The 25,354-nt window shown below is 36.7% G+C and overlaps 1 protein-coding gene and 1 pseudogene across 9 annotated transcripts in view; one reads left to right on the top strand and one right to left on the bottom strand.

Moving 5' to 3' along the window:
- Nucleotides 1-25,354, top strand: part of ATG10 (autophagy related 10) — a 318,724-nt gene that overhangs the window by 107,410 nt on the left and 185,960 nt on the right. The gene's annotated exons all lie outside the window — the stretch shown is intronic.
- On the bottom strand, nucleotides 6,877-7,771 carry LOC123390431 (annotated as a pseudogene).

The following is a 25,354-nucleotide window of genomic DNA, read 5'->3' as shown; positions in this document are numbered from 1 at the left end:
AGAAGAAGCAAATGTGGCAAAATCTTGTTATGTATTAACTATGGGTGATGTGTGTATAGGTTTGAATTTGGTACTTTTCTCTTTACTTTGATGTATGTTACATACATGCTTCCTTTTCTTCTGTCCTGTCATAATTTACACTTTATTGTAAACTTTATTAACAATTGCAAATGTTTTTAGCTTTATTTTAGATTTAGATCTACTTCGGTGATTTGTGCAGAGTTTAAAACTTCAGGGCAACTTGCCTTCTAAATTTTTTGTTTTTACCTACTGGTTATGAATACATTAGTTTAGGACCTCGGTTCTGTGATTTGACCTTTCATAGGTTATTAATAAAATAATTTCCCATGGGTTTTCAACTTTCTTTTCTCACTTTTGTACAGCAAAAATAGGAAGAGAGATACTCAGATACTGTAAACAAAATAGTCTACCAATATTGAAATTAGATTTTACACAGTTAATACTAGATTATTTTGTATGTTATTGTTAAAGAAGAATTAAGAGCCCCCCCCATTAGCTCCATCTTTAGTTAAACCTACTTGATTATATTTTGAAATTTACATAGCAACACACCAGAAATATTTTGATTACTTTCTTTACAGCTTAGGAAGAGCTGATTGAAAGGGCTTATTTCCTAATTTAGATAGAGTAAAATTTTACAATTTCATTTTATTCTTAGAAATTTAAGTTGATTTTTTAATTCTTTCCTTTCAGTAGTCTTTCTGGTTAAATGCATGTTGCTTTTCCTAAAAACCCCCTCAACCATTATTCTAATTACATCAAATTCATATTTTAAAAAATAGATTGTAAAATATTTCAATATTTTACTTTATTCCATCCTTTAACACTATCTTGGTAGAAAACCCAGGTTGCCTTTCCCATCAATCCTGCTGCCCTCCTGAATTTCATACTTTGCTTATTTGCACAGCTGTCTTTATTTTAAATGTCTTATAAAAAAAATTTCAAATGTACAAAAGTAAAGAGAATGGTATAATGAATTCACATGTGCCTATCACCTAGCTCCCACAATTATCAACTCACAGCCAGGTACATACTGTTTTAAAGCATCACTAGCGTATATAAAGTGACAAAACATATCTCAAAGAATTAAATTGGGCTTTCTTTTTTCCTGTCTTAAAATTATTGGTACTTCAAGTGCACTCTAAATTTATTTCTCATTATATACTAAAAGTAATGAATGAACTCAGGAAAAGATACAAAGACCTATTATTTCTATTTTTTTTAATTTTTACAATTTTTAAATTTTTAAAAAAGTTATGGTTGGGTGCCTGGGTAGCTCAGTTGGCTAATTGTCTTACTTTGGCTCAGGTCATGATCTTGGGGATTCTGGGATGTAGCCTGGCATGGAGCTCCCCACTCAGGGTGTGTGCTTATTGGTTTCCCTCTGCCTCTTCCCCCAATCATGCACACTCTCTCTCAGATAAATAAATAGATAAAATCTTTAAAATTCTGGTAAAATACACATAACAACATGTAATTTATCATCTTAACCATTTTTAAGTGTGCATTTCACTAGAGTTAAGTACATTCTTACTGTGAATACAACCAAGTCCCAGAACTCTTTTCATATTGCAAAATTAAAACTTTGTATCCATTAGGGGCACCTGGGTGGCTCAGTGGGTTAAGCCTCTGCCTTCAGCCCAGGCCATGATCTCAGGGTCCTGGGATGGAGCCCTGCATCAGGCTTTTTGCTCAGCGGGGAGCCTGCTTCCCCTCCCCCCATACCCCCCCTCCCTCTGCCTACTTGTGATCTCTCTTTCTCTGTCAAATAAATACATTAAAACAAAACAAAACAAAACTCTGTACCCATTAAATACTAACAGGTATTCCCACTGGCCCCTCCTCTCAGCTGCTGGCAATCACCATTCTATTTACTCTCTCTCTCTGAATTTGATTATTCTAGGTATCTCATATAAGTGGAATCATACAGCATTTATCTTTTAGTGACTGGCTTCTTTCACTTAGCTTAATGTCTTCCAAGTTTATCTATTATTTCTATAAATTTTGATTTGGGTTTTATGAAGTAGAGAGCTAAACAGAGAATTGGAATTGAATTTCTGTTAGATGAGGACATCCTGAATTGCATAGCCTCATTCTGTTAAGAGATTTCACTTCTTTTATTTCTAAAGCACACTATTATTAAAGAGGATTAAAAATGCTTTCCTTGTAGATCTGAGAAGACTAGTTCTTGACCATGTCTCAAATTTGCTGATAATATATAAACACAACTAGATATTTCTATCAGAAACATAATCAAATTAAGGAGTAAATAATGGAATTAGTATTTTAAGTACAGTTACTTTGCCTACCCGTTCGTGTTAGTGATATTTATATATTGAATTGTTGGAATTAATGATTTTTATTTCAAAAATGAAATGTTAAATACCCATTTTTTAATCTCTGCATACCTAATATGTTTTGATAGGCTTTTGCTAAAGTTAAATGACAATTTTAAGGTTTACTAAAAGAAATAGACGTTTTTCATAGGTTTCTTAGCTATCATGTTTCTTTATGTAGTAACAAATAAATACCTTTGTTGGTTAAGACTTAATTTTTGGTTAACTTTTCTTTTTCTTCTAGCTTATTTAAAAATTATATATCACTGTATTAATAATCATTTTTAGGGAAGTTATGAGCATGTTACTTCTATTAAATTTTGGCATAATGCTGTATTTGTTTAAGCCATCCACTGTGAGTTAATGAAATATTATTTCCGGGCCCAAATGTCACTAGATAAAGATTAAATATATTGTATTGATATAGTCTCTTGATTAGACTAAAGTAGATTGTTTTTAGTGTATCTTTGGAGATTAGGAGAAAAATGCACTTGGAACAGCATGCTGTGTTTTTCTAATAAACATTGAATCATAGTCAGTTACACTAGATTTTTCATTCATAATTTATTGTGAGTTATGATATGATTTGTCACTTAAGCATATGCAAATCTTAAGCAATCATTTCAACAAGAGTAGGTTATATCACTTGTGAGTTAAATATTTTTGAGCATCACTTTTAAAGATTATCAAGAGTATAAGAGAACGAAAAGCTATAATACTTCACAAATTTATAAATTAAAATTTAAATAGCGATAGTAATTTTGCACGCTTAACGATTAAAAGCACATTCTTGGCTAACAGTGATGTTTGGGTTTCCTGGGCAGGGTGACAGGCTTTATTTCAAAAAGCCTTGTGTAGAGTTATCTTTACAGTGGTGAGTTTATGAAGCCCAGGATCATCTTACCCTTAGGTTCTAAAGTTTATATATATATAGAGAGAGAGAGAGAAGAAGAGAGAGAGAGAGAAAGAGGGGATAGAGAGGGAGACATAGAGAGAGAGAGACAGAGAATATATAGAGTCTAATTTATTAATTTATAACAAATAAAATTGTCAAGTGAACTGGAATGCTGCTGTCATGATGATTCATTTTTGCTTCGTAGATGGGCCAAACAATTGTATGAACACAAAATAAGTACAGATTCTCATGTGTAGTCGTAATACTGAGATATTTAATGACATAATCTGAGAGTGGCATACCTCTTGCTCTGTAATAGGGGTAGTCTTACCATTGAGGAGAAATTGCAATTTTAGGTTTATAGGGTAAGAATCTCTTGCTTGAAGTGTCCAGTGGACACTGCCAATGTTTCCTTCACTGATATATCTCTCTCTCTTTTTAAATTTTAATGACTGGCCAGTCTCTCTTTTGGTTGCTATCAGATTACAGTCAAATCTTGCTGGCTGGGGAGCCAGTCTCTCTCATTAAATAATTCACCTATGTGCTCTACCTATTATGGATTATTTTTAACTTGAAACTTGAGCTTGAAAAATGCTTATTTCCAAAGCCTTGGGAAAGGCCTTCAACTACAGACAATATTATTATAATCATGGATATTTGTAAAAATATAGGGAAAAATTATGAAAAATCATACTACCCTAGTATAGTTATAGTTGTTTTGATGAATTTCCCTCATATGTCTATTTCCAATTGGTATTTTTAATGAGTAGTATTTTAAAATTTATAAATTTGGAGTACAATTACATATCTGTAACATTGTCTTACCTTTTAGGTAAACAAGTTTTCACTTTTTTAAAAAATTTAATCTTTTTTTTTTTTTAAAGAGAGGGAGAGGGGATGCTCAGGCCAGAGGAGCAGAGGGAATCTCAAGGGACAGAGAGAATCTCAAGTGGAATCCATGCCCAGCATGGAGCCCAAAGCAGGGCTCGATCTCACAACCCTGATATCATGACCTGAGACAAAATCAGGAGTTGGTCGGTTAACCCACTAAGCCACCCAGGCACCTCAATAAGTTTTCACTTTGTTAAATTTTATTTCTTTATTTGTCATAGGGAGAGAGAGAGAGAGAGAGAGAAAGAGAGAAAGTGCACAAGCAGGGGGAGTGGCAGGCAGAGGGAGAAGCAGACTCCCCGCTGAGCAAGGAGCCTGATGTGGAACTCCATCCCAGGACCCTGAGATCATGAGCCAAAGGCAGATACTTAACTGACTGAGCCTCCCAGGCGTCCCAAGTTTTCACTTTAAAGATTGATTTTGCTAAAGATTGATTTTGCTAGGTATCTTTTGGAACTGGTTACCTAAATGAACTATCTTCTACCTCTAGAACTTTTAAAAATAATTATTTGGTGCTTTCCATGTTATCTGACATAGTGAAAATATGGTTTCTTTTGCAATATTTATGGCTTCGTTTTGGTCATGTTATTAGTTACTGTTTCCAGATAAATGTGTGTGATAGCAACAATCAAATGTATTCTTATTTTACAGCATTCTTTTTACGCTCATGACACTCCTGTAAGTATATAAGGCACTTAGGGCAGTCTTATTGTCTTCATTTTGTGTGACGATAACTTGAATAAACAATAGACTTTGGCACCAAAATAACAACTGACCTGCCCGAGTTTGAGCTAGAACTGAAGCGAGAACTCAGGTTTCTGGACCACTATGGTCCTGTGTTTAATGACATAAGCAGTCTCACAGTTCAGAATTCTGAGAACCCTGAGCTCAGTGTAATCAAAACTGAGATCATTGTCTTTCAACCTCTTCATCTGAATTCTTTGTTTTAGTAGGTGTTTCCACCATCCTTCTGGCTCAGGCCATGAACCTGAAGACTTTTACATTCCACTGTCTCCTCAGCACCTACACCTAATGGATCATTCCATCAGTTTATTCCCCCTTTAAACATGTTTCATATTGACTCACCTCTGCCTCCTCCGCTCTCCTTTCTGTTGCCTCTCTCTTGGTTCAGGGGTTATTCCTGGTCTCTGTGTCTCATCTTGCCCTCTGCCAACTTGCCTTCATCCTAAAATTGCAACCCATTATGCCCTGGTTAAATCCTTCAGTGATTTTTCATGACTTCAGGATGTAACTCTGGCGCCTTAGCTAAGCATACACAGCTCATGCCTAAAAAAGATGTACTCTTTTGAGTCTTGCTTCTTTCTTTCAACATTATATTTATGTATAGCTTCATAGTCTATGGTTGGTCAGAGTTATGTTCCAACACTCAGAGCATGAAGGGTGGAGTAAGATTTCCACCTGCCTGAAGGATCTGTATGTGGGCTGGGAGCACATTCAGAGTTCGGGCAGGCTTCTAGTCTGCCCTGGCTTCTAGTTTCTCCTGTATCCTCTGTGCACGTGCACAGCCCTGTGGTCAGCCAGGACATGAAGAGACCCTAGTTTCCTTAAGACATGCAGGTGGAAGGCAGCCAGGGTTGTTTGCAGAGTTCAAGTCCCTCTGTGGGTCTCTCATTACTAGGATCTTTCTGTTACCTTTCTGTTTATGTTGCTGGTTGGTTGCATGTGCTAACTGGGATGGCTACCTCAGACTTGCTAGTGAGATTGCTTACTTGTACTGGAGACACTGCAGATATGATATCACTGGAGATTTTTTTCCATATTAAATTTAAGCATTGCCTCCTTCAGATAGGCAACCCTAACCCTCATGTTTAGGATATGCCCCCTTCTCTCTATTTCCATATAACTGGTACACCATTCTATGTGGTGATTATCTGTATACTTACCTGATTCCCCATAGTAGTCTGAAAGCTTGACTGCCAGCAGTTTGTTTCTGTATCCTCACTTCTATATCCTTGGTGCTTAGCATGATGAACACTCTATACGCATTTGTTTAATTGAGTTAAAATCATATAAGCTGCAAGGAGTTCTGCCAGGTTTGTTACTTATATAAATACATGTCATTGTATTTCATTTCATTGTATAATGTATTATTTGAAATAAGTGGGTCATTGAGTAGTGTTTAAAAACCTGTTTGTTTTAGAAGGATTTTTATTAAATAGCAAAATTCTTTTTTAGTGGAATGAACCATTGGATGCAATATTATGAAATGTCATCAGTGAACCCTAAGTTCATTACCTCTAAGCTCATTAGTAAATTATTTGATCTTTAGTAGTTTTTGACAGGATTTATCATTCTGTTCTTGTTACACTTTTACATTTGGTGTTTTCATGTTCTTGGTTTACCTCTTAGATTACTCTTCACTCCTTTTCAGTCTCCTTTGTTGTTTTTCTTTTCTCTATAACCTCATAATATTAATGACCATGCTATGTCTTATTCTCTTCTTTTTTTTTTCATTTGTCACTTTATTAAAATACTGAGTTTATTTCACATGTATATTTTTGTCTCCTCACCATTCCATTTGTCTGACCACCACTACTACTGTGTCTTATTATAACATTCCATACATATTTAAAACCAAGCAAAGGGTGGAGTTCCAGCTTTAAAAACTAAACAGGCATTTTAGACAACACATTCTTGGCAATGGAACCTGGACATTTATCAGACATAGAAGAGAAAGTTCTCACTGTGTGTTATAAAAGGGACAGCCAGATATCAACTGTTTCAGAAATGAAATAAGATGGAAAATTTTAACAAACTGTTTAAACTGCTTTCTTGAAGAGACTTCCTCCTCTGCCAGAGACCTTCAGTGGCCTCTTGGTCAGTCATCCGGAAACAATTCTTGACGTGATTGATGAACTTGGCCTCTACTTTGTGAAGAGAACCACTTACTTGCATTTTTGCTTTAATGTCTTCTATAGAACAAGGTCCTTTCGGTGTTTTGGGAGTCTTTTTCTGTGGTTTGAAAGATTTTTTGATCTTGGTGTTGATGGTTTTGACTCTTTTCCATTCTGGTTTGATTTTTGTACATTTTTGGCTGGAGTATCTTGTATAGATTTCTTTACTGGAATCTTTTCTTCAGTTTTCTCATCATCAAAATCATCATCATCATCATCATCTTCATCATCATCTTCACTGGCAACAAGTTATATTTTTTTCTTTGGACCCTTCCTACCCCTTCCAGGGGCAGAATGCTTTCCAGATACACTAAGGAGTTTCTTTCTTCTCTTCTTCTGACTCTGCATCTTCCTCCACAGCTACTGAGGGTTGTCCGCTAGTACGCACCGGCCCTGAACCACATTTCAACTGTAAGACCACAGGTGGTGGTACTGCAGAGCCCCGAAGGGAAACCATTGGCTGTACAGACATCTTCAAAGTTGCCAGTGTGACTTTAATTGGATTGCGTTTGTAACTCATTGCGTCCGTTTCAGCTGTGTCCAATTCATCCTTTGCACCAACCCCTACACTGACCCTTCTTAAAGATAACTGGTGCTCATTTTCATCATTATCCACCTTAAAGGGATAATCTTTGTCAATCTTCAGGTTCACAACTGAAGGGATAGTTCTTGGGCCTCAGGGGACTCATGTCCATGTTCATTAAATCTTCCATGGTGTAGTGGCATCAATGACTGCTGTTCCACAGGAGAGCCATGCAGGAGGGAATCACACCAGAGACTGTCTGATTCTCTTAGCTATTCTCATGAACCTGGAGGTCATCATTTGAATTGCATCAAATATTAATTACTGCCAAATATATATTCCCTGTCCACACTTCTCTCTTGAATTCTAGATTCATCAGTTCAACTTCTTACCTGACATTTCTACTTTAATGTCTCCTCTTAGATCCTGAAGTCAACATGTCCAAAATTAAACTCTGAATCTCACCCCCCCGCAAACTTACTCACCCACTACTACCCAAACTAATCTCTCAAATGATAAGACTCCATCTTCCCAATTGTTCAAGCTACTGGAGTTATCCTTACATTCTCTATTCCTCTCAGACCCCACATTCAGTCCATTAGGTCATCCTGTTGCTCTACCCTCATATTATTTAGGATCAGACCATTTCTCATCAACTCCCCTTGCTATCACCCTGATGTAAACAACCATCAGCTTTCACTAGGATTACCTTCCTATCTGCCTGCTTCCACCCTTGCCTTCCGATGGTATAACATTACCTTTTAAAATGTGAGTCACGGGGGCACCTGGGTGGCTCAGTGGGTTAGGGCCTCTGCCTTCAGCTCGGATCGTGATCTCAGGGTCCTAGGGTCGAGCCCCACATTGGGCACTCTGCTCAGCGGGGAGCCTTCTTCCTCCCCCCTCCTCTCTGCCTACTTGTGATCTCTGTCAAATAAATAAATTAAATCTTTTAAAAAAAATGTGAGTCATATTGCATTACTTCTCAACTCTAGGTAAAAGCTGAAACATTTATTTATTTCTAAAAACATTTATTTATTTATTTTAGAGAGAGAAAGATTGCGTGTAAGCCCAAACAGGGGGTAGGGCAGTGGGAGAGGGAGAGAGAGAATCCTCTAGCCGACTCCCCACCAAGGGCAGAGCCCTAAAGTGGGTTTTGATCCCAGGACAATGAGATCATGACCTGAGCAGAAATCAAAAGTCAAATGTTCAACTGACTGAGCCACCCAGGTGCCCCACACAAAAACATTAATAATAGACTATAAACGATGGGACCTGCTCCTTCCTCACCTTTCTTATGACTCTTCTGACTTCACCTCCTATTTCCCTTCCTTTCATTCATCACCACCCAGGCACACTGCTTCCTTGCTGTTCCTCAGACATACTAGAGAAACACTAGTGTTTCTCTACATTCCTTCCTGGGGCCTCTAAATTGTCTGGCCCCTTTGTGTAGACCATTCCTCTTTTAGATATGGCTGACTGCCCACCTCTCACCATGCCCTCCTCTTTCATGTGTTCTCTCAAGACATCACCTTCTTACCACCATTAACAACGTGTTGGGCCGCTTGGTCTCCCTGCCTGCCAGCCTCACTCCTGACTTCCCTTATCCTACTTCGTGTTTTCTTTTTCTCATACTACTATCCACCTTCCAATGTGCATTATAATTTACTTTTTTAGTATGTTTATTGTTTAATGTCTCTCTTTCCCAGCTTAGTCTATGAGGACAGAGGTCTTTGTTTTCTTTGCTGATATGCCCAATGCACTGAGAATATCACCAAGTATTAAGTAGGCACACAAACAAATATCTGTTAAATGAATGATTACCTGATTTTTTGTAAAAAATAAAAATTCACAGTTTGTCTGAAGAACTTTATTAGGTGAAAAGTTTAATTTGAAAAATTATGAGAAATTTTTTAAAATGCTGATGTTCTTTTATCCCTTAATTGGTGAATTAGGATCCATGAAAACACCATAAAATTTACATAAAAAGTTAATAAGTATCATTCAAATAACCTCTTCAGGGCAGTCTTTTTAATAAAACTGGCATTTCTGTAAAAGTGGGATTTTTCTATAATGATATGCAGAATAGTGGAATTTAATGCATACTTGAGATTTAAAAATAACCATGTAACAGTGTTTTGAGTGGGACCTTTTTATCTTGTTCCAGAATTGCAGCTAAGGCCTTAAGCTGAAGACAAAATACCCTGAGTAACTAATTTTCTATATTTAGATTGCTATGAATAATCTACTAGCCACTGGGACCAGAAACCTGCCTGTAGAGATTGTTCTGAGGAACCATTCCTGAAAAACTGGGATCCCTAACCCCATCCCAATATGAGAGTAGGATTCAGCAGAGGAGAAGTACAGAATCTGTGATTAGGAATAATTCCTTCCCCTCCCAGAGCCTTCCTTCCTTGTCCAAGGAACCACTTAAAAACAGTAGGAATACCCTCAAGTGAGAAGGAGGGTCATTTCTTTTCCTACTTGAACATTTGCTTAGCATTGGACTGGCTGGTCTGCCCTTTTCTGCTAAAACAGGGCTAAATAGAATTGAGAGTGATAGTACAGGGGGAATGTTTAATCTGTTTAATATATTTTCTCCAGAGAGTAGCTAGACTTGGTCTATTTTTCTGTTGTCCTGCTCAAGCCAGGAGGTAAAGGCTGCTCTGCAGGGGTAGAGGGTATATGGTCACTGCCTATATCAGTAAATGTCCAGGTTTCCCTGCACGATCTTCTGAAGAGTCCATACAATCACCCCACCAGGGAGCTGGCAGCTGTGTGCCTGCCACAAGCAGGGACACTGACAGCTAGTTAGTATCAGCCAGAGAAGCAACAGCAAACAGCAGAGAGTATACTGTGACTCCAACCAGTTAAGGAAGGGGATAACTGTCCTTTCTGCTTCCAATTCTCAAGCCATGGGCCCCTGGAAGAAATGGTGAGGGACGGCAGGTTACTCTGAGCAGGACTGTGCTTCATTTCTCCATTCCAAGCTGTAGAGAGTGTGGGTTGAACCAGGGAGAAAAGAGCTTCAAATCGATTTTGAGTCTGAAGGCTTCAAAATAACAACAACAACAGCAACAACAATAAGAAGAAGATTGAATTTTTTTTTTAAGATTTTATTTATTTATTTGACAGAGATCACAAGTAGGCAGAGAGGCAGGCAGAGAGAGAGGGAAGCAAGCTCCCTGCTGAGCAGAGATGCCCCCCCCTCCTTGCCCAATGCGGGGCTCCATCCCAGGACCCTGAGACCATGACCAGAGCTGAAAGCAGAGGCTTTAACCCACTCAGCCACCCAGGTGCCCCAGAAGATTGAATTCTAATTGTTTGAAGGATAGAGTTCTAATAACTGAAAGTGCCTAACGAGTTACCATATGGTACTGAGTTGTTTAAGGGTCCTTAATGTATCAGTAAGGTATTGCTGCATAATAAACCACTTTAAAACTTAGTGGTTTAAAACAACCATTTGTTATTTCTAAGAAGCTTATGCATTAGCTAGACCATTCTGTTGATCTGTGACAGGCTTAACTGATGTCCACAGGGCTTGTGTATGTCTCTACCGTCAACTCATGGTGGGTGGGAGCCGGCTTGTCTAAGATGGCCTTATTTGGGATGATTTGACTTGGTTTCATATTCCAGGAGGCTAGTCTGAGTTTGTTCTTGTGGTGGTGGCTGGGGTCCATAAGCAGAAAGTAGAACCACTCAAGCACTCTTTAAAACTTATATTTAAACTTTTCTTGGAGGCCAAACTCAGAGTCATTGTGGGAAGGCACTACCGAAGGGCAAGGATATAGTGAGGCATGAAAAATTGGGGCCATTAATGAGGTCAATCTGCCACACTTAACAGGTGGGAAAGGAGATTCCACACAAGAGAGTTAAGAGCAGTTATTGGGGGGAAAGTTGCGTATTTGTACTCTGAGGAGTAGGAACCCTTTAATCACAGGTTACAATTGATTTGGACTACATGGGTTCCTAAGATAGAGTCTGTTTCTTCTATATGTTCTTTCTGATGTATAAGTTTAACATAAATAATTTTTTAATGATTGTGATTTTTTAGTTTGAGGGTCACCCTGAATTTGATCTATTAGGGGAAAGCTATATGCATAAAATATATGGAATTTGGAGATGAAGGCCAGAAGATGAAACAAGGAAAGTTGCAAATGGCTGCCTCTAGGTAGACTGACAGGGCTAAGAAAGAGCTGTTGATTTTTGTTATATATATGCATTTTAGTGCTGTTTGACTTTTAAAACTATGTGTTACATTGTTTTGATTAAAATGAGTCATAATATTTTTTAAAAAGGAAACTCCATTTTCAAGGCATCATCACTGTGCTATTATTTACATATAGTAATTTCATTTAATCCCCACAGTATCCCTATGGATTACCTATTATTATTTCTACCTCAAATGAGATAGAGAAGGCTTAGAGAAGTTAGGAGACTTGTCTAGCTGGTGTTACATTGTCTCTATGTAAGAGGCAGGGTCAAGATGGGAACCGAGGTGTATCTGCTTCCAAAGACTACCACCTTCACCCCTAACCTGTAGTTTAATATGTGAATCGCTCACTTAGTTCGAAGCTGAATTTTAATCTGCTCCATAGCAGAATTTCATACTATTATGTAACTCCTGCAATGGAACTAGAATATATGTATTTTTTTTCTTACTAACGAAATTGCTTCTTATCAATGTTTAGGCTTCAAATGGAAAAATAGTGATTGAGTAAATTCTTCCATCATATTCCAAGGGAATATGATGAATATCCAGCATGTTTAAATTTGTTCTGAGGAAAAAAGTATTTACTTTTACTTAATACTTAGATACATTAGATGCTTAGATTCCAGATATTGGATTATAATACCACATAAATTTAAATATTTCTTAAAAAGTATGCTTGTAGCATCTTTTTGTATAAGGAAAGTATTTATAATTAGGAGTTTGATTAAGAAGAACTGATTTGCTTTCATGAATTTTCCAAGTTACCAATATCCAGCTATATTATCTTAGTTTGGGAATTAAATGTGATACAAACTTCATCTACTAATTGCTTTTAACAGCTGCTGTAGATATTTATTGCAAAATGTCATTGAAAAGACAGATTTAATATATTAGTTTAGTACACATGGTGATTTAAAGATTAGAGTATGTTAAATAAACTGTGTCAGAAATTATAAATAAACTAAAATGAGTAAAATTATCCTAAAATTGCTAGACAAGTCTTCACATTTAATGTTACATTAATGAGTTTTGTACAGAGACTGTTTAGAATAAAATCCTTTTTCATCAGATGTTGCACATATGCCTTCACTGTTTGTTTTTCTTCAAAGTAAAACTTAATGAAACAGCTAATAAAACGCAATTTTACTCCTGATCCTTGAAGGAAACAAGCCCTTGAAGTGCACCCACTGTTTATTCTTTTGCACTGGTTTTTGCTACTTTTCAGCATGTAAATTTTCCAGTAATGGAAAACAGTCAAAGCCATAAACCTTTTCTTCCAAGTTTTATAAACCCAGTATTTATTTCTTATTTGTAAAGTGATTGCACAATGGAAACATGCTTTGCACACATACAGAGAAGTTTGGTCTCAGATCTTCATGTTCACCTCCTGCTGGCTTCCGGAGGGCGTACTGCATGTGCATTTAAATGGATCTTTATTATGTAAATAATGAAGAACCAGAATGGGGGATTTAACTCACCCCCTTTCAGAGTGAAAGGCATATATGAGACTTCTATACCCTGTTACTCTCATAAACCTGAAAATGTATTAGATTGGTGAATACCTTATGAAAAAGGATCGGCCTCCATGAATTAGAAATATACAGATGGCAGATGTATACGTACCCCAAGTGGCTTTTCACTACCCATAGCATATGCCATTCTGTGTCTTCCTGGTTCTTTTATGGAGAGGATTGTTTTTGACTTTGGTGACAGGGTGGAGGTGGATATTTGGGTTGAGATAAGAGTCAGTGTTACTCAGAAGTGTGGCCCTGGATTGGTACCAGTGCAAGGAGATAAATGCAGAAATTGAAAATGAGTGCTTAGAAACTTGTAAGTGATTTGACAGAGTAGTATTATGTCTGTCAAATATAATTTGAAAATCGATACAGATAATGGGGGAAGCTGTGTGTATGTGGGAGCAGAGGTATATGGGAGGAACTCCACCTTTCTTTCAAATTTTCTGTGAACTTAAAACTGCTCTAAAAGAATAACAACTTTCTCCTCCTCCTTCTTCTTCTTTCTTTTTATTTCCTAAATTGAGACTTATATTTTATATGTTTTGAATTTTTTAATTTCATTTTTTTTCCTAGTAATTCATTTTAGTGTTTTTCACAAAAGCATGTCTATGACAGATTGGAAATAAAATTCCTGATCTTTTACCACAGATGGTTTGAAAAGCATTTGGTCTAGGATGAGATTTTCAAATGTTGATTTATGTTCCTTTGCCCCATTACATAGCATTTGGTATTCAAATCTGAGTAAAAAGAAAAGGCTATCATTTATAATTTCAGGACCCTAACAAAACCACTCGATGACATTGAATGTTTAATGAGCTAAGGGTTGGATAGTAGAACCTGAAATAAAGGTAGTCTGTGTTTCCCATTAAGGGCAGGTCCATATGCTCCAATGACTACTGGGTGAGAATTGGTACTGACATTTTCATAAGAAAATCAGAAAACCTGACCAGGATTTGTGTCCAAATGGAGGTAGTCTATTGCCAAATTGAGATTTTAAAAAATTAGGGCAGGGTTTTAGGTGGAAGAAAGTGAAGGACAGAGAAAGCTGAGCTGTGTTGTGTGTATCACTCTTGAAGGGTTAGGAAAACTTCAAACCACCATCGGATACTCTGTGGGCCTTGACAGCAGAGTGTGGGTAAAAAAGGGGAGAGCATCAGTGGCAAGCTTCGTTTACTTCTCAGTTTTATCCAGCACATTTTAATGCTACTGAAAATCATGGTGAGGGATGTCTCTTTGATACGTATGTTATTTGTAGCTAATACCTGGACAATCAGAATATAAAGCTGAAATTTATGTGTTATATAACCTTGCATCATAAAAGTGTTATTAAGTCATAGAAGTTTAGCATTAGAAGGTCACATAATTCACCTTCCTCCTGATACTGCTTCTAGTAAGATGTCTTACGATAAATTAGCTTTTCTCTAGCTCCTCTAGGTATGAGTTTATGCCCATGGTGCTGGAGGGGAGGTAACTTGGGATAGCATTCAGGAAGTAGGGATCCCAAACCTTGATTGATCTAAGGATGAGATTTACCCAGAGGATTGTCCAGAAATAATATGCTGAGCTTGGGAGAGAGACAAGAGGCTAATCAGGGAGGAAAGTTGGAAGTTGAATACTTGAATAGTCTATAAGTGGACTCAAGATACTAATGGTCATAATTCATTAACAATGTCTCGTATACCCATTCAGAAATTTATAGTAGTTGAAATGATATATGAGCATTATTTAAATGACTCTATATGTAAAGTACCTAAATTCAGCAGTTATTTTGGTGTGGTACCTGTGGCCAGAAAGTTCTCTGTATTAGCCATATCATATAGCACCTATGCTTGATGTTGGACCTTGAATCATTCCAGTGTATCTGATTACTTACTTCTCATCAGTAATACTTTTTAATTTTTATAATTGTGGTAAGCATATATATATATATGTATATATATATACATTTGGCAAAATGTACCATTTTAATCATTTAAATTAATTTTTAAAAATTATGGTAAAAAATGCATGACATAAAATTGACCATCTTAATTCCTTTTTAAGTGGTTCAATTCAGTATAAGTTTTAGTAGTATTAAATACATTCATCATTATTTAGCTATCACCACCATCCTTCTCCAGAACTTTTTCATCTTAGTAAACTAAAACTCTACCCATGGAGTATGTCCCCATTCCCTCTTCCTCCCAGCTTCAGGCAACCATTTTCCTTTGTGTTTCTACGATTTTGATTTTTCTAGTTACCTTATTTAAGTGGAATCATATAGAATTTGTTTTATTATAATTGGCTTATTTCACTTAACATAATGTCTTCAAGGTTTATCCACATTTCAGATTTTTTCCTTTTTTAAGGCTGAATAATATTCCTGTGTGTGTGTGTGTGTGTGTGTGTGTGTGTATGATGTTTTATTTATCCATTTGTTGATGGATATTTGGATTGCTTTCATCTTTTAAAATTTTGTCTTTTAATACATGTAAAATATTTGTATTTTAATTTTGGCTTAATTTATCATTATCACCATCATCATTATTTTATAATTTTGCTGACTTAGAATTTATACTATGATCACTTTTTATTACATTTTCTGCTACTGAGTGTTGCTAAATAAAACATTGATTTTGTTATTCTTGATTTATTATTTACTTAGTTTTTACTTTTGGTGATAATAATTAGCCAAAGTTACATTCTTAAAAGAATTTTGTAAGTATTATTTGTTTTTGGAAATAAAAAAATATTTATTTTTAAAAATCAAGTAATGATTGAATGTGATTTAATTAGGTTTGTTCATTAAAAGGCTTTCTCGCTTTAGAAAATACATTTGTGAAAATATTTTTAATCACACATCAGTTGATATGCTATATATTTTGTGAATATGTCAAAGTTTTAGTTTTTAGAATAAAAAATCAATGATGAATTATTTGAACATTTATGAAATTTGCTTTGAAAACATTTTATTTTCTTAAAGATCTTGTTTATTTATTTGACACAGGGAGAGAGAGAGAGAACAAGAAGGCAGAGCAGCAGGCTGGGGGAGAGAGAGAAGCAGACTTCCCACTGAGCAGGGAGCCCGATGGAGGGCTTGATCCCAGGTCCCTGAGACCATGACCTGAGCCAAAGGCAGAGGCTTAACTGACTGAGCCACCCAGGCACCCCTGTTTTTTTTTTTTTTTTAATTAAAGAGTTCTGTATATGATTTTTTTTTTAAGATTTTATTTGTTTATTTGACAGAGAGAGAGATCACAATTAGATAGAGAGGCAGACAGAGAGAGAGGGGGAAGCAGGATCCCCACTGAGCAGAGAGCCCAATGTGGGGCTCGATCCCAGGACCCTGGGATCATGACCTGAGCCGAAGGCAGAGGCTTTAACCCACTGAGCCACCCAGGTGCCCCCAGGCTCCCCTGTTTTAAAAACATTTTAGTGAACACAGAAGATTCCCTATTCCTGTAAATAGATATTTGTAGTTGTCAAAGTCTATAGGCCCCATTAGGTCTTTATATTTGAAAAAAGATTTAAATTTTACAGATACTGTACTTTTCAGTCTTAATGGATAACCTTCATTAAAGCTGGAAAATCTTCATAAAAAATAAGTTGAAGTCACTAGTTAGGTGATGAAATGAGAATCATCCCAAACTTGAAGTTGTGTGCTCAGTAACTTTCTCCCCTCAACCTAAATGCATTACTGGCAGGAAAAATTATTGTGAAGACAAGCTACAGAGCAAACGGGGCTGGCACCTCACCACAGAAACTCATCCTGCGCAGGAAAAGACTGGAACATTCTTAAGTTTTGCAAAAGGAATTAAAAAAACAAAATCTTTTTGAGATTGGTTCTAACAATGAGCTTTTCCAGTATATTTAGATTAAGCTAAATAAACCAGTTATAAGATCATACCTTTAAAAGCTAAAGCCAAGTTGCCTCACATAAGGATAGAAGCCCTCATTTTACCAGCCAATCTAGATGTCAAAGTCAATAAAGCAAAAGAGATGGAAAAAGCGGTACTCTCAAATAATACTTGTAAATACATTGATGATATGTCAGATGACATAAAGAAAACATTAATCCAGATTATTATTAAATAAAACACGTTAGAAACTGCCAAATTCCAGTGCAGCTAGAATTCCTAGAGAGAAATGCTGGGAAGAATATCAGTTCTCTGTAAAGCAATACCGAAAGAAATTATTGGGGATGAAGTATTGAAGGTGGTGAATTCATACTTTGAAACAAATAAGGTATTATGGAAACATGCTTGGGTTTGTATACTGCTGGAGTGAGTGTGAAGACAGGAGGATGTAATGGCTGTCCATCAAAAGTCATGAAAACACTGGGTGCCTGGGTGGCTCAGTGGGTTAAAGCCTCTGCCTTTGGCTCAGATCATGATCTCAGGGTCCTGGGATCAAGCCCTGCCTTGGGCTCCCTTCAGAGAGCCTGCTTCTTCCTCTCTCTCTGCCTACCTCTCTGCCTACTTGTGATCTCTGTCTGTGAAATAAATAAATAAAATATATTTTTTTAAAAAGTCATGAAAGCACAGAGATTAAATAATGTGGTATTTTATTCTCAGAGAAGCCCTTTTCTGTAAAAGTTTGCCTGTACATGAATTTCACATAGTCTGATATGTCTAAGTGGAGAATATGTATAGCTGAAGCTGCTTTATTCACGTCTGTTTTCAGCTTCACATGAAGAAATGGGATTGGAATATAGCTTTCCACTGTTTTGTATTGAAGGGTGGTCTGTGTCCAAAGAAGTGTTCTGTCAAAGTTGATGAACTAGAAGGAGAATTCAAACTTTTTTTTTTTTTTTTAAAGATTTTATTTATTTATTTGACAGAGAGCGAGATCACAAGTAGGCAGAGAGGCTGGCGGAGAGTGAGAGAGGAGGAAGCAGGCTCCCTGCTGAGCAGAGAGCCTGATGTGGGGCTCGATCCCAGAACCCTGGGATCATGACCTGAGCCGACAGCAGAGGCTTAACCCACTGAGCCACCCAGGCGCCCCTCAAACTTTTTTTGTAAACAGTTCTTGCTTTGAAGATTTGTTAAAAGGTAGTTACTGCCTTGAAAAAAAAAAGTTTCATTAGGTGAGTGAATAAACCTAACAGAAAATTGCCAGGACCTCATGATAATATATTTGCATGTACTGATAAAATTTATGGATTTAGTGCAAAAATTTAGCCTTAGAAATCTTCTTAAAGAAGATTGATTTGTGGCATTTAGTTTGTTGCACAGTTTGAAAAGTAAAGTCTGATCATTAGGACAAGTAGAGCAACATCTTGTATAGTTAGGGAAGAGTTACATCATGGATTTAGGTGTATGATTTATTTATACTAGTAAGAAATTTTCACGTTACATTTGTTGATGAAAGTAAAGGAAGGTCTGTTTGATTTGCAAAGTGATGGCAATTTTGAAGTACAATTTAGATTTGAATTATCCAAATTCTGGTTAGGGATGAGAAAGGAATTTCTATCCCTTGTCTCTGTAGAGAGAGAAAGTAGATCAGCTTGGGGCTGGAGGTAGGAATGGGGATTGACTAATAATTTTGTAATATAAAGAAAATGTATTTAAGGGTTTTTTTCACTAAGTTTCATATGGACACCACCAGATTCCCTCAAGTTTACTCCATTATACTGTTTAAATATGAATTTTCATGTGTGTCATGATGTGAGAAGTTTAGGAAGCAGTGGACTGAATCCTATGACAGTCTGGAAAGCCAAGGCAAGAATGTTAACTGTGACAGGTCTCAAATTCAATAAGGGACTTCTGAGAATAGAGTAAAAAGCAAGGACTGGGAGAGGGTCAAGTTTCAGGAAATATACCTACCGACTGGGCATGTGTGATGGAGCAGAGCCTGCAGTATCTTATGTCTTACTGAGGTGGGGATAGATATGGGCCAGCAGTAGTGCGATGGGTAGGTGGCAAGAGGATGATGAACCAGACTCAGCCGGACAAAGCCAAATAGCTGGTCAGATGGCCTCTTAATTATAAATAAATAAAATATATAAATCAATATATAAATAATATATAATTTATATTATAAATACATAAAATTAGAAATAATAAACTTTATTTATAAGTGTATAAATAAAATGTTGAAGAATAAAGGCCTGGGAAGAGAAATAGGTTATTCTAGTCTTCTCTAATTCACTCATGGGGACTGATCAAAATAAGTTAACATTTGAAGGAGAAACCTATTTTTGGGGGGGAAAAACCCCACTTCACTAGTAATTACTTTGTGTCAGATTCTATTTTTAGTGTTCTGTATATATTAATTCAGTTTAATTTTATACTGGTTGGCAATAGTACTCATTATTACTCCCATTTTATAGGTGAGGAAACTGAGGTCACTCTTATTCATGGTAGAGCTGGTATATAAATTTGGGCAGTTCGGCTCTAGAGTCTGTGTACTTGACTCTATGCTCTACTCCTTCTCAAGTCTGTGGGAATCCTAAGTACTCATTTCCCTCTGAACTCCCACCCTGATCTCAGTGCAGACTGCACACCCTGGGCCTTCTCCTGTGAAGGATGTCGTCTATGGTGGGTTCTGTATTAGGGCCTCCTCCTAGGTTCTTACCAATGGGGCCCACTTCAGTTGCTTTTTGGGGGGTAAGTTGATGAATATAGTATGATATTAAGATGTCATCAGCACCCCATTATTTATGTAGCTATGCTTTAGCATATGGTGGCCACTAAGTACATGTGGCAATTCAAATTGAAATTTAAATTAGGTAAAATCATATCCGATAAAACCTTGGTTCTCTGATTATAGCAGCCACACTTCCAAGTGCTACTGCCTACCATTTTGGACAGCACAAGAAAGTCTTCCATCATCATAGATGGTTTTATTGGACAGTAGCATTCTTGCCGGTTCTCTTCTCCAGGTCTGCTTCATCAGAAGTGAGAGCATTTTTCCTATTGGCTTCTAACTCCTCAGGTTGCCATACTCCAGTGGCTGGCTCCACTGATTCTGTCTTTCCTCATTTTGTAAAAGACAGCAATACCAGAAAATAATAGATTTTTGTGGCCATTAGTTGCTGGTTCATATAAGATTTGCATTCTTTTTTTTTTTTTTAAGATTTTATTTATTTATTTATTTATTTGTCAGAGAGAAAGCGCAAGCAAGAGCGAGCATAGGCAGACAGAGTGGAAGGCAGAGTCAGAGGGAGAAGCAGACTCCCTGCGGAGCAAGGAGCCCGATATGGGACTTGATCCCAGGACACTGGGATCATGACCTGAGCTGAAGGCAGCTGCTTAACCAACTGAGCCACCCAGGCGTCCCCAAGATTTGCATTCTTGAAACAGTTCTATAATACTGTTGATCTTGCTGTCCTTACCTTATTCTGCAAGTATCATAGTCACAAACTGAGTTCTAAGAATTCTGTATATGACAGCCTGTCACACTTCATTTCCTAATGAACTTGAAGGCATCTGTAGCTCTTGTGGCTTAAAAGTGGACATTACTGTTCAGCAAGAGCTCCTATAGGTATGTAGTTGGATTTTTGCACCCAATTTTAGGATTTTTTTTAAAGGTTTTATTTATTTATTTGACAGAGACACAGTGAGAGAGAGAACACAAGCAGGGAGAGTGGGAGAGGGAGAAGCAGGCTTCTCACTGAGCAGAGACCCCGAGGATATGGGTTTGATCCCAGGACTCCAGGATTATGATCTGAGCAGAAGGCAGATGTTTAATGACTGAGCCACCCAGGCACCCCAATTTTATGTTTTTTGATACAGCCTGAGTATCATCTCATTTTTTCCCAGTTGTGACTAAGGTTTTGGGGTTTGTTTGTTTCTAAATTAAATGTTGATTTGATCACCTGAAAACCATTCTTCTTATTATTATACCCAGCTTTAATAAGCATTCTTTTGTAAGTTGGCTAAACAAAGTCATGTCAAACAGATCTTTTTTTTTCCTTTTTTTTTTTTTAAAGATTTTATTTATTTATTTGACAGAGAGAGATCACAAGTAGATAGAGAGGCAGGCAGAGAGAGAGACAGGGAAGCAGGCTCCCTGCTGAGCAGAGAGCCCGATGTGGGACTCGATCCCAGGACCCTGAGATCATGACCTGAGCTGAAGGCAGCAGCTTAACCCACTGAGCCACCCAGGCGCCCCTTTTTTTTTCCTTTTGATAAGGTTACCAGATGGGCAAGATGCTATAGAAGTAGTGTTTGATCTCAATCAACTCATTTATAATGTTTTCAGGGGCTGGCAGTTAGGTGAATAAGGACTGCAGAAATCACATCAAATTTGAGAAACCGGAGAATATTTAATCTGTGGAAAACTAGACTATTTTAGATATTCAAAAGACTGTGTTGAGTGAGCAGAGTTGATCGGGAGGAGAATTTACTGTTATCAGAGGAAGTTGTTAAGGTTACTTATAAAAAATATAAAGTTACTGTTAGTATGTATGGGGGAACACACATAAGTTCCCAAGACCTTGGGGCAGCACTACATAAGCAGGGGTAACTGCAGGATATTTTCATTCTTGCGACCACAAAAGTGAAGTGAGCCAAAAAACACAGTGTGAGTTAAACGAAGTAGGGTTAAGTTTTCATTAAAGGCTGTGCGGTGCATTCACCACTCCTGGTTGCCCTGGCAACCAGGCTCCCTTGCATGCTAATGGCATTATAATGAGAAAAAAACCCACATGCAAATGCAGTAAATAGTAATTAGAGGCAGAGCCATACATGGAGTGGTGAGCTCCACGTTGGGAAGTTCTGGGGAAGAGCTGCAGAAGGGTTTGTACTGAAGACAAAGAGGTAATGAAAGAAAGACTTTGAGATACGTAGAAAAGGGTTGAGTCTATTATAGAGCACACTTCAGCATTTGCCTCCTGCAAATACCTGTTGTTTTTCCAAGCAGAATTTAAAGTCAGAAGTCATGCAGTTGTACATTCCCACTGTCATAACCATTCTACTTGTTGGCATCATGGAATGGAAAGAATCTTAGCTGTAATTTGCCTTGGATGTGGATTAGCTGCAACAACCTGCTGGTTGGAAAGTCTGTTCTGCTCACATTAGACGGGGCTGGGCCCAACCAGACAAGGGTCATTCTTGGTGAGGAGAGAGTAGAGACTTTGTTCAATGTTGTTTCAGTTGAAACAAGTAGGACCAATGAGGGACCTTATTTGGTGACTATAAGGTGTAACAGATTAAGAATACATGCTATCTACATCACTGAAAATGTGTCAGAGATGCTGGTTGACTGCCTCTTTCAAATGTGATAGTGTTTTTGATTTGTCCAAATGGTTAGATTCAGAGTCTGTGAATCAGTGTTCAATTTCATTCTCTTCCCTTTATTTCATTTTATTCAGGCTCTTCTTCTCTGTCTTTTCTATTTTTATTGCCACTTGTCTATCTGTGTATCTTTCTTGGAAATGACTAGAAAATGTTATATCTCTTGCTGCACGTTATCCTAATTCTTTGATTTATCTTTTCAGTGTCACCTGAACCATAGATTACTGAGTGAAAAATCACCAAAAGTAGCCATGGAGATTCATAAATTTTTACCATTCTTTTTCCTCTTTAAATTAAAAAAAGTTTAAAAATTTCACAATAAATGCACATCTACTTTTGTAAACATTTGCATTAGTATATTATATTATTAGTATATATATATATATAACTTTAACTGTTAATAATATACTAATGCAAATATATATATATAACTTTAACTGTAATATATATTATTTATTTATATTATATATATATTTATAAATATAATAATATAAATATATATTTATATTATTATATTTATAAATATATATAATATTTATATTATATTATATAAATTATATAAAAATATTTATATTATATTATATAAATATAATAATATAAATATATATTTATATTAACTGTAATATATATATATTACAGTTAAAGTTAATATAACTGTAATATATATATTACAGTTAAAGTTAATATAACTGTAATATATATATATATATATTAAGTCCCTGCCAGTCACCTCTCACATCCTCTGCTAACTCTCAATCCCAAATGCCAGAGAAAGCAAGTGTCAAGAGTTTGGAGAGTAAACTTCAAAATCTCTTTCTATGAATTTATATGTGTGGTTATTATTTATTATATACATGATGAAGATATTACTATCTAACACTTATTGAGTGATTGCTATGTATCAGACACTAATCCTTTTTGTACACTAATTCATTTAATCCTCAGATAACCTCCCTTTGAGGGATTTTATAGAGGGAAGAAGAAAGGCCAAGAAAAGTTAAGAAAGTTGCCTAAGGTGATAAGCCAAATTTATATCCTGGAAAGTCTGTTTTGGAGCTCATGCTTTCTCTCATCACACTATCCTGCCTGTTCTGCAGGTAACATACACATATATGTTTTCTTTTTCCATGTGTCTGGAATCAGTCATTCCATAAGATTATTCTTCAAGTAGTAACTTAATATTCAGAGATCATTCCATCTCAGTAACTTACCTCATCCATTTCTTTTAGTTATTCCATTTTATTCTCTTGTTCAGATATACCATAATTTAAGCAGTCCCCTATTGTTGAGCATTTAATTTGCTCTAACAAATGATAATTTATTAAATATCCATGCAGAGAGCAGTTTTCATGTGTGCTTATATATTTCTGTAAAATAAACAGTTCAAAATGGAATTGCTGAATGAGAGACTATTCTCACTTTGCATTTTGACAGATACTGAAAAATTAGCTCAGTTATCATTCCCTTCTTGAAAATACTCTGTGCTTAGCATCTAGGACACTGACCTATCAGTGTCCTTCTCCCTTGAAACTGCTTCTCTTTGGCTTCCTCTGCTGGTTCCTCCTCATCTCCCAACAGCTGAACACTAGAGTGCCCCAGGGCTCAGTCTTTAGACTTCTTTTCTTCTCTAGTTAGATTCACTCTCTAGGATATATTATCTGGCTCCTTGGCTGTAAATACTATATATTTACTGAGGGCTCTTAAATTGTATTTTTGGTGCCTATCGTGTTCCTGAACTTCCAGCTTTTATATCCAGCAACTTGACATTCCATTTGAATGTGTACATGGCATTGCACATTTTCACTCATTTTTCCTTAACCTCCCTCTCCACCCCAACCTGCTTCTTCTACCAATTTCCCTATCTCAAGAAATATTAGCTTCCAATGCTCAGGACAAGAACCTGAGGTTCTTTTTGACTCCTCTGTTTCTCTTGCATCCATGTTTGAGCCATTAGTAAATCCTACTAACTCAGTCTTCAAAATATATCCATAATCAACACTTCTCGCCACCTGGACTGCACCACCCTTAGCACAGGCTGCGTCATTTCTCGCCTGGCTTATTGCAGTAGCTTCCTAACTAATGCCCATTTAGATTCTGGTCTTTAAACAGCAGCTAGAGTGATCTTTTGAAAATGTGAGTCCCGTCATAGAATTCTGTGGCTCAGAGCCCTCCAGTGACTTCCAGTTTTAGAATAAAATCCAGAGCTTTGTTGATGACTTCTAAAGCCTAACTGGTCTTCACACCCTAGTCTTAAGTTCTGTCATTCTCTTACTCTTGCATTCTGTTCCAGCCATACTAATGTGCCTGCTGTTTACACCATGGGGTGTAAATGGCACTTCCCATTTCTATTGTCTAGTGTGTTCTTCCCCCAGATATCTTCATGACTTACTCCTTTACTTGTGTTATATCATTACTTACCTTATCAGTGAGGACCTGCTATCTATCTACCTTATGTAAAATAGCATCTAACTAACCTGATAATATTCAATCTCCCTTACCCTAATTTATTTTTATGGCACTTAAAACTCCCTACCTTACATATTGAGTTCTTTGTTATCCCTTCCACTCTGCACCCTGTCCTAGAGAATACAAACTCTGTGAGGAGAAGAACCTCTGACTGTGTTGGTCACTGCTGTATCACTGGGGCAGAGTGCAATACTTTGCATGAGGTATGTACTAATAGTACTTGTGGAATGAATGAGAACGTGGACAAAATTTCTCTCTAAACATACTGTAGCAATTAATTTTCCCATTAAAAAATATATGAGTATGCCCATTCTCTGATACTATATAAAATTAGAGATTCCTGATCTTTTTAAATTTTTTCA

Source organism: Mustela putorius, unplaced genomic scaffold (assembly GCF_011764305.1).
Source record: "Mustela putorius furo isolate JIRA1106 unplaced genomic scaffold, ASM1176430v1.1 tig00537350_pilon_pilon_pilon, whole genome shotgun sequence".
In the NCBI taxonomy this organism is placed as follows: domain Eukaryota; kingdom Metazoa; phylum Chordata; class Mammalia; order Carnivora; family Mustelidae; genus Mustela; species Mustela putorius.
This window is presented reverse-complemented; position numbering and strand designations above follow the sequence as displayed.